Raw genomic sequence first — 10,398 nt, forward strand, 5'->3', positions numbered from 1 at the left:
ATCTTGTGGCTTCTGAGAAGAAATGACTTGACAGCCATAAAACATGGTATTCTTAATTGAGTACAACAGTAGTTGGATTTATCATATTGATTTAACAAAATATGTGTTACGTGGATTTTTATTATACTTAATATCAATCTTTGCACAAAAATTGCTCTAAGCCTGAGTCTTGCTGTTCGCTGGTTCCCTCGTTGGTGCAGTAGGCAGCACTTCATTCTCATGTTCTGAAGGTCGTAAATTCGAGCCTCACACGGGGCACAGAGTTTTAGAAACTATCCAGTATCATGCATTGTGCCAATGTTTGTAAAAGAAATCGGGTATCAGTGCCATGTGTAAAGATTCTTGATTTCCAGGTTATCTTAATATTCTGAAGGTATTACTCATGAGAATCTTGTGGCTTCTGAGAAGAAATGACTTGACAGCCATAACACATGGCATTCTTCATTGAGTTCAACAGTAGTTACATTTTTCATATTGATTTATCATAATATGTGTAACATGGATTTTTATTATACTTGATATCAATCTTAGCACAAAAAATGCTGTAAGCCTGACTCTTGCTGTTCAATGGTTCCCTTGTTGGTGCAGTAGGCAGCACTTCATTCTCATGATCTGAAGGTCGTGAGTTCGAGCCTCACTTGGGGCACAGAGTTTAAGAAACTAAATTGTATCATGCATTGTAAAAATGTTTGTAAAAAAAATCGGATACCAGTGCCCGGTTTAAAGATTCTTGATTTCCAGGCTATCTTAATATTCCGAAGCTATTACTTATGAGAATCTTGTTGCTTCTGGGAAGAAATGACTTGACAGCCATAAAACATGGCATTCCTAATTGTGTACAACAGTAGTTCAATTTGTCATATTGATTTGACATTATATGTGTAACATGGATTTCTATTATACATTAAATCGATCTAAGCGCAAAAATTGGTATGAGCCTGAATAGGTATGTTATGGCTGCCTCGTTGGCGCAGTAGGCAGCGCGTCAGTCTCATAATCTGAAGGTCGTGAGTTCGAGCCTCACACGGGGCATTGTGTTTTAGAAACTAACGAGTATCATGCATTGTAAAAATGTTTGTAAAAAAATCGGATACCAGTGCCCGGTTGAAAGAAACTTCATTTCCAGGCTGTCTTAATATACTGAAGGTAAGACTTGTGAGAATCTTGTGGCTTCTGAGAAGAAATGACTTGACAGCCATAAAACATGGTATTCTTAATTGAGTACAACAGTAGTTGGATTTATCATATTGATTTAACAAAATATGTGTTACGTGGATTTTTATTATACTTAATATCAATCTTTGCACAAAAATTGCTCTAAGCCTGAGTCTTGCTGTTCGCTGGTTCCCTCGTTGGTGCAGTAGGCAGCACTTCATTCTCATGTTCTGAAGGTCGTAAATTCGAGCCTCACACGGGGCACAGAGTTTTAGAAACCATCCAGTATCATGCATTGTGCCAATGTTTGTAAAAGAAATCGGGTATCAGTGCCATGTGTAAAGATTCTTGATTTCCAGGTTATCTTAATATTCTGAAGGTATTACTCATGAGAATCTTGTGGCTTCTGAGAAGAAATGACTTGACAGCCATAACACATGGCATTCTTCATTGAGTTCAACAGTAGTTAAATTGTTCATATTGATTTATCATAATATGTGTAACATGGATTTTTATTATACTTGATATCAATCTTAGCACAAAAAATGCTGTAAGCCTGACTCTTGCTGTTCAATGGTTCCCATGTTGGTGCAGTAGGCAGCACTTCATTCTCATGATCTGAAGGTCGTGAGTTCGAGCCTCACTTGGGGCACAGAGTTTAAGAAACTAAATTGTATCATGCATTGTAAAAATGTTTGTAAAAAAAATCGGATACCAGTGCCCGGTTTAAAGATTCTTGATTTCCAGGCTATCTTAATATTCCGAAGCTATTACTTATGAGAATCTTGTTGCTTCTGGGAAGAAATGACTTGACAGCCACAAAACATGGCATTCCTAATTGTGTACAACAGTAGTTCAATTTGTCATATTGATTTGACATTATATGTGTAACATGGATTTCTATTATACATTAAATCGATCTAAGCGCAAAAATTGGTATGAGCCTGAATAGGTAAGTTATGGCTGCCTCGTTGGCGCAGTAGGCAGCGCGTCAGTCTCATAATCTGAAGGTCGTGAGTTCGAGCCTCACACGGGGCATTGTCTTTTAGAAACTAACGAGTATCATGCATTGTAAAAATGTTTGTAAAAAAATCGGATACCAGTGCCCGGTTGAAAGAAACTTCATTTCCAGGCTGTCTTAATATACTGAAGGTAAGACTTGTGAGAATCTTGTGGCTTCTGAGAAGAAATGACTTGACAGCCATAAAACATGGTATTCTTAATTGAGTACAACAGTAGTTGGATTTATCATATTGATTTAACAAAATATGTGTTACGTGGATTTTTATTATACTTAATATCAATCTTTGCACAAAAATTGCTCTAAGCCTGAGTCTTGCTGTTCGCTGGTTCCCTCGTTGGTGCAGTAGGCAGCACTTCATTCTCATATTCTGAAGGTCGTAAATTCGAGCCTCACACGGGGCATAGTGTTTTAGAAACTATCCAGTATCATGCATTGTGCCAATGTTTGTAAAAGAAATCGGGTATCAGTGCCATGTGTAAAGATTCTTGATTTCCAGGTTATCTTAATATTCTGAAGGTATTACTCATGAGAATCTTGTGGCTTCTGAGAAGAAATGACTTGACAGCCATAACACATGGCATTCTTCATTGAGTTCAACAGTAGTTAAATTTTTCATATTGATTTATCATAATATGTGTAACATGGATTTTTATTATACTTGATATCAATCTTAGCACAAAAAATGCTGTAAGCCTGACTCTTGCTGTTCAATGGTTCCCTTGTTGGTGCAGTAGGCAGCACTTCATTCTCATGATCTGAAGGTCGTGAGTTCGAGCCTCACTTGGGGCACAGAGTTTAAGAAACTAAATTGTATCATGCATTGTAAAAATGTTTGTAAAAAAAATCGGATACCAGTGCCCGGTTTGAAGATTCTTGATTTCCAGGCTATCTTAATATTCCGAAGCTATTACTTATGAGAATCTTGTTGCTTCTGGGAAGAAATGACTTGACAGCCACAAAACATGGCATTCCTAATTGTGTACAACAGTAGTTCAATTTGTCATATTGATTTAACATTATATGTGTAACATGGATTTCTATTATACATTAAATCGATCTAAGCGCAAAAATTGGTATGAGCCTGAATAGTAATGTTATTGCTGCCTCGTTGGCGCAGTAGGCAGCGCGTCAGTCTCATAATCTGAAGGTCGTGAGTTCGAGCCTCACCCGGGGCATAGTGTTTTAGAAACTAACGAGTATCATGCATTGTAAAAATGTTTGTAAAAAAATCGGATACCAGTGCCCGGTTGAAAGAAACTTCATTTCCAGGCTGTCTTAATATACTGAAGGTAAGACTTGTGAGAATCTTGTGGCTTCTGAGAAGAAATGACTTGACAGCCATAAAACATGGTATTCTTAATTGAGTACAACAGTAGTTGGATTTATCATATCGATTTAACAAAATATGTGTTACGTGGATTTTTATTATACTTAATATCAATCTTTGCACAAAAATTGCTCTAAGCCTGAGTCTTGCTGTTCGCTGGTTCCCTCGTTGGTGCAGTAGGCAGCACTTCATTCTCATATTCTGAAGGTCGTAAATTCGAGCCTCACACGGGGCACAGAGTTTTAGAAACTATCCAGTATCATGCATTGTGCCAATGTTTGTAAAAGAAATCGGGTATCAGTGCCATGTGTAAAGATTCTTGATTTCCAGGTTATCTTAATATTCTGAAGGTATTACTCATGAGAATCTTGTGGCTTCTGAGAAGAAATGACTTGACAGCCATAACACATGGCATTCTTCATTGAGTTCAACAGTAGTTAAATTTTTCATATTGATTTATCATAATATGTGTAACATGGATTTTTATTATACTTGATATCAATCTTAGCACAAAAAATGCTGTAAGCCTGACTCTTGCTGTTCAATGGTTCCCTTGTTGGTGCAGTAGGCAGCACTTCATTCTCATGATCTGAAGGTCGTGAGTTCGAGCCTCACTTGGGGCACAGAGTTTAAGAAACTAAATTGTATCATGCATTGTAAAAATGTTTGTAAAAAAAATCGGATACCAGTGCCCGGTTTGAAGATTCTTGATTTCCAGGCTATCTTAATATTCCGAAGCTATTACTTATGAGAATCTTGTTGCTTCTGGGAAGAAATGACTTGACAGCCACAAAACATGGCATTCCTAATTGTGTACAACAGTAGTTCAATTTGTCATATTGATTTAACATTATATGTGTAACATGGATTTCTATTATACATTAAATTGATCTAAGCGCAAAAATTGGTATGAGCCTGAATAGTTATTTTATTGCTGCCTCGTTGGCGCAGTAGGCAGCGCGTCAGTCTCATAATCTGAAGTTCGTGAGTTCGAGCCTCACACGGGGCATAGTGTTTTAGAAACTAACGAGTATCATGCATTGTAAAAATGTTTGTAAAAAAATCGGATACCAGTGCCCGGTTGAAAGAAACTTCATTTCCAGGCTGTCTTAATATACTGAAGGTAAGACTTGTGAGAATCTTGTGGCTTCTGAGAAGAAATGACTTGACAGCCATAAAACATGGTATTCTTAATTGAGTACAACAGTAGTTGGATTTATCATATCGATTTAACAAAATATGTGTTACGTGGATTTTTATTATACTTAATATCAATCTTTGCACAAAAATTGCTCTAAGCCTGAGTCTTGCTGTTCGCTGGTTCCCTCGTTGGTGCAGTAGGCAGCACTTCATTCTCATATTCTGAAGGTCGTAAATTCGAGCCTCACACGGGGCACAGAGTTTTAGAAACTATCCAGTATCATACATTGTGCCAATGTTTGTAAAAGAAATCGGGTATCAGTGCCATGTGTAAAGATTCTTGATTTCCAGGTTATCTTAATATTCTGAAGGTATTACTCATGAGAATCTTGTGGCTTCTGAGAAGAAATGACTTGACAGCCATAACACATGGCATTCTTCATTGAGTTCAACAGTAGTTAAATTTTTCATATTGATTTATCATAATATGTGTAACATGGATTTTTATTATACTTGATATCAATCTTAGCACAAAAAATGCTGTAAGCCTGACTCTTGCTGTTCAATGGTTCCCTTGTTGGTGCAGTAGGCAGCACTTCATTCTCATGATCTGAAGGTCGTGAGTTCGAGCCTCACTTGGGGCACAGAGTTTAAGAAACTAAATTGTATCATGCATTGTAAAAATGTTTGTAAAAAAAATCGGATACCAGTGCCCGGTTTGAAGATTCTTGATTTCCAGGCTATCTTAATATTCCGAAGCTATTACTTATGAGAATCTTGTTGCTTCTGGGAAGAAATGACTTGACAGCCACAAAACATGGCATTCCTAATTGTGTACAACAGTAGTTCAATTTGTCATATTGATTTAACATTATATGTGTAACATGGATTTCTATTATACATTAAATCGATCTAAGCGCAAAAATTGGTATGAGCCTGAATAGTTATGTTATTGCTGCCTCGTTGGCGCAGTAGGCAGCGCGTCAGTCTCATAATCTGAAGGTCGTGAGTTCGAGCCTCACACGGGGCATAGTGTTTTAGAAACTAACGAGTATCATGCATTGTAAAAATGTTTGTAAAAAAATCGGATACCAGTGCCCGGTTGAAAGAAACTTCATTTCCAGGCTGTCTTAATATACTGAAGGTAAGACTTGTGAGAATCTTGTGGCTTCTGAGAAGAAATGACTTGACAGCCATAAAACATGGTATTCTTAATTGAGTACAACAGTAGTTGGATTTATCATATCGATTTAACAAAATATGTGTTACGTGGATTTTTATTATACTTAATATCAATCTTTGCACAAAAATTGCTCTAAGCCTGAGTCTTGCTGTTCGCTGGTTCCCTCGTTGGTGCAGTAGGCAGCACTTCATTCTCATATTCTGAAGGTCGTAAATTCGAGCCTCACACGGGGCACAGAGTTTTAGAAACTATCCAGTATCATGCATTGTGCCAATGTTTGTAAAATAAATCGGGTATCAGTGCCATGTGTAAAGATTCTTGATTTCCAGGTTATCTTAATATTCTGAAGGTATTACTCATGAGAATCTTGTGGCTTCTGAGAAGAAATGACTTGACAGCCATAACACATGGCATTCTTCATTGAGTTCAACAGTAGTTAAATTTTTCATATTGATTTATCATAATATGTGTAACATGGATTTTTATTATACTTGATATCAATCTTAGCACAAAAAATGCTGTAAGCCTGACTCTTGCTGTTCAATGGTTCCCTTGTTGGTGCAGTAGGCAGCACTTCATTCTCATGATCTGAAGGTCGTGAGTTCGAGCCTCACTTGGGGCACAGAGTTTAAGAAACTAAATTGTATCATGCATTGTAAAAATGTTTGTAAAAAAAATCGGATACCAGTGCCCGGTTTGAAGATTCTTGATTTCCAGGCTATCTTAATATTCCGAAGCTATTACTTATGAGAATCTTGTTGCTTCTGGGAAGAAATGACTTGACAGCCACAAAACATGGCATTCCTAATTGTGTACAACAGTAGTTCAATTTGTCATATTGATTTAACATTATATGTGTAACATGGATTTCTATTATACATTAAATTGATCTAAGCGCAAAAATTGGTATGAGCCTGAATAGTTATTTTATTGCTGCCTCGTTGGCGCAGTAGGCAGCGCGTCAGTCTCATAATCTGAAGGTCGTGAGTTCGAGCCTCACACGGGGCATAGTGTTTTAGAAACTAACGAGTATCATGCATTGTAAAAATGTTTGTAAAAAAATCGGATACCAGTGCCCGGTTGAAAGAAACTTCATTTCCAGGCTGTCTTAATATACTGAAGGTAAGACTTGTGAGAATCTTGTGGCTTCTGAGAAGAAATGACTTGACAGCCATAAAACATGGTATTCTTAATTGAGTACAACAGTAGTTGGATTTATCATATCGATTTAACAAAATATGTGTTACGTGGATTTTTATTATACTTAATATCAATCTTTGCACAAAAATTGCTCTAAGCCTGAGTCTTGCTGTTCGCTGGTTCCCTCGTTGGTGCATTAGGCAGCACTTCATTCTCATATTCTGAAGGTCGTAAATTCGAGCCTCACACGGGGCACAGAGTTTTAGAAACTATCCAGTATCATACATTGTGCCAATGTTTGTAAAATAAATCGGGTATCAGTGCCATGTGTAAAGATTCTTGATTTCCAGGTTATCTTAATATTCTGAAGGTATTACTCATGAGAATCTTGTGGCTTCTGAGAAGAAATGACTTGACAGCCATAACACATGGCATTCTTCATTGAGTTCAACAGTAGTTAAATTTTTCATATTGATTTATCATAATATGTGTAACATGGATTTTTATTATACTTGATATCAATCTTAGCACAAAAAATGCTGTAAGCCTGACTCTTGCTGTTCAATGGTTCCCTTGTTGGTGCAGTAGGCAGCACTTCATTCTCATGATCTGAAGGTCGTGAGTTCGAGCCTCACTTGGGGCACAGAGTTTAAGAAACTAAATTGTATCATGCATTGTAAAAATGTTTGTAAAAAAAATCGGATACCAGTGCCCGTTTTGAAGATTCTTGATTTCCAGGCTATCTTAATATTCCGAAGCTATTACTTATGAGAATCTTGTTGCTTCTGGGAAGAAATGACTTGACAGCCACAAAACATGGCATTCCTAATTGTGTACAACAGTAGTTCAATTTGTCATATTGATTTAACATTATATGTGTAACATGGATTTCTATTATACATTAAATCGATCTAAGCGCAAAAATTGGTATGAGCCTGAATAGTTATGTTATTGCTGCCTCGTTGGCGCAGTAGGCAGCGCGTCAGTCTCATAATCTGAAGGTCGTGAGTTCGAGCCTCACACGGGGCATAGTGTTTTAGAAACTAACGAGTATCATGCATTGTAAAAATGTTTGTAAAAAAATCGGATACCAGTGCCCGGTTGAAAGAAACTTCATTTCCAGGCTGTCTTAATATACTGAAGGTAAGACTTGTGAGAATCTTGTGGCTTCTGAGAAGAAATGACTTGACAGCCATAAAACATGGTATTCTTAATTGAGTACAACAGTAGTTGGATTTATCATATCGATTTAACAAAATATGTGTTACGTGGATTTTTATTATACTTAATATCAATCTTTGCACAAAAATTGCTCTAAGCCTGAGTCTTGCTGTTCGCTGGTTCCCTCGTTGGTGCAGTAGGCAGCACTTCATTCTCATATTCTGAAGGTCGTAAATTCGAGCCTCACACGGGGCACAGAGTTTTAGAAACTATCCAGTATCATACATTGTGCCAATGTTTGTAAAAGAAATCGGGTATCAGTGCCATGTGTAAAGATTCTTGATTTCCAGGTTATCTTAATATTCTGAAGGTATTACTCATGAGAATCTTGTGGCTTCTGAGAAGAAATGACTTGACAGCCATAACACATGGCATTCTTCATTGAGTTCAACAGTAGTTAAATTTTTCATATTGATTTATCATAATATGTGTAACATGGATTTTTATTATACTTGATATCAATCTTAGCACAAAAAATGCTGTATGCCTGACTCTTGCTGTTCAATGGTTCCCTTGTTGGTGCAGTAGGCAGCACTTCATTCTCATGATCTGAAGGTCGTGAGTTCGAGCCTCACTTGGGGCACAGAGTTTAAGAAACTAAATTGTATCATGCATTGTAAAAATGTTTGTAAAAAAAATCGGATACCAGTGCCCGGTTTAAAGATTCTTGATTTCCAGGCTATCTTAATATTCAGAAGCTATTACTTATGAGAATCTTGTTGCTTCTGGGAAGAAATGACTTGACAGCCATAAAACATGGCATTCCTAATTGTGTACAACAGTAGTTCAATTTGTCATATTGATTTGACATTATATGTGTAACATGGATTTCTATTATACATTAAATCGATCTAAGCGCAAAAATTGGTAGGAGCCTGAATAGGTTTTGTTATGGCTGCCTCGTTGGCGCAGTAGGCAGCGCGTCAGTCTCATAATCTGAAGGTCGTGAGATCGAGCCTCACACGGGGCATAGTGTTTTAGAAACTAACGAGTATCATGCATTGTAAAAATGTTTGTAAAAAAATCGGATACCAGTGCCCGGTTGAAAGAAACTTCATTTCCAGGCTGTCTTAATATACTGAAGGTAAGACTTGTGAGAATCTTGTGGCTTCTGAGAAGAAATGACTTGACAGCAATAAAACATGGTATTCTTAATTGAGTACAACAGTAGTTGGATTTATCATATCGATTTAACAAAATATGTGTTACGTGGATTTTTATTATACTTAATATCAATCTTTGCACAAAAATTGCTCTAAGCCTGAGTCTTGCTGTTCGCTGGTTCCCTCGTTGGTGCAGTAGGCAGCACTTCATTCTCATATTCTGAAGGTCGTAAATTCGAGCCTCACACGGGGCATAGTGTTTTAGAAACTATCCAGTATCATGCATTGTGCCAATGTTTGTAAAAGAAATCGGGTATCAGTGCCATGTGTAAAGATTCTTGATTTCCAGGTTATCTTAATATTCTGAAGGTATTACTCATGAGAATCTTGTGGCTTCTGAGAAGAAATGACTTGACAGCCATAACACATGGCATTCTTCATTGAGTTCAACAGTAGTTAAATTTTTCATATTGATTTATCATAATATGTGTAACATGGATTTTTATTATACTTGATATCAATCTTAGCACAATAAATGCTGTAAGCCTGACTCTTGCTGTTCAATGGTTCCCTTGTTGGTGCAGTAGGCAGCACTTCATTCTCATGATCTGAAGGTCGTGAGTTCGAGCCTCACTTGGGGCACAGAGTTTAAGAAACTAAATTGTATCATGCATTGTAAAAATGTTTGTAAAAAAAATCGGATACCAGTGCCCGGTTTGAAGATTCTTGATTTCCAGGCTATCTTAATATTCCGAAGCTATTACTTATGAGAATCTTGTTGCTTCTGGGAAGAAATGACTTGACAGCCACAAAACATGGCATTCCTAATTGTGTACAACAGTAGTTCAATTTGTCATATTGATTTGACATTATATGTGTAACATGGATTTCTATTATACATTAAATCGATCTAAGCGCAAAAATTGGTATGAGCCTGAATAGTTATGTTTTTGCTGCCTCGTTGGCGCAGTAGGCAGCGCGTCAGTCTCATAATCTGAAGGTCGTGAGTTCGAGCCTCACACGGGGCATAGTGTTTTAGAAACTAACGAGTATCATGCATTGTAAAAATGTTTGTAAAAAAATCGGATACCAGTGCCCGGTTGAA

This window comes from Gadus macrocephalus, chromosome 18 (genome assembly GCF_031168955.1).
Source record: "Gadus macrocephalus chromosome 18, ASM3116895v1".
NCBI lineage: Eukaryota > Metazoa > Chordata > Actinopteri > Gadiformes > Gadidae > Gadus > Gadus macrocephalus.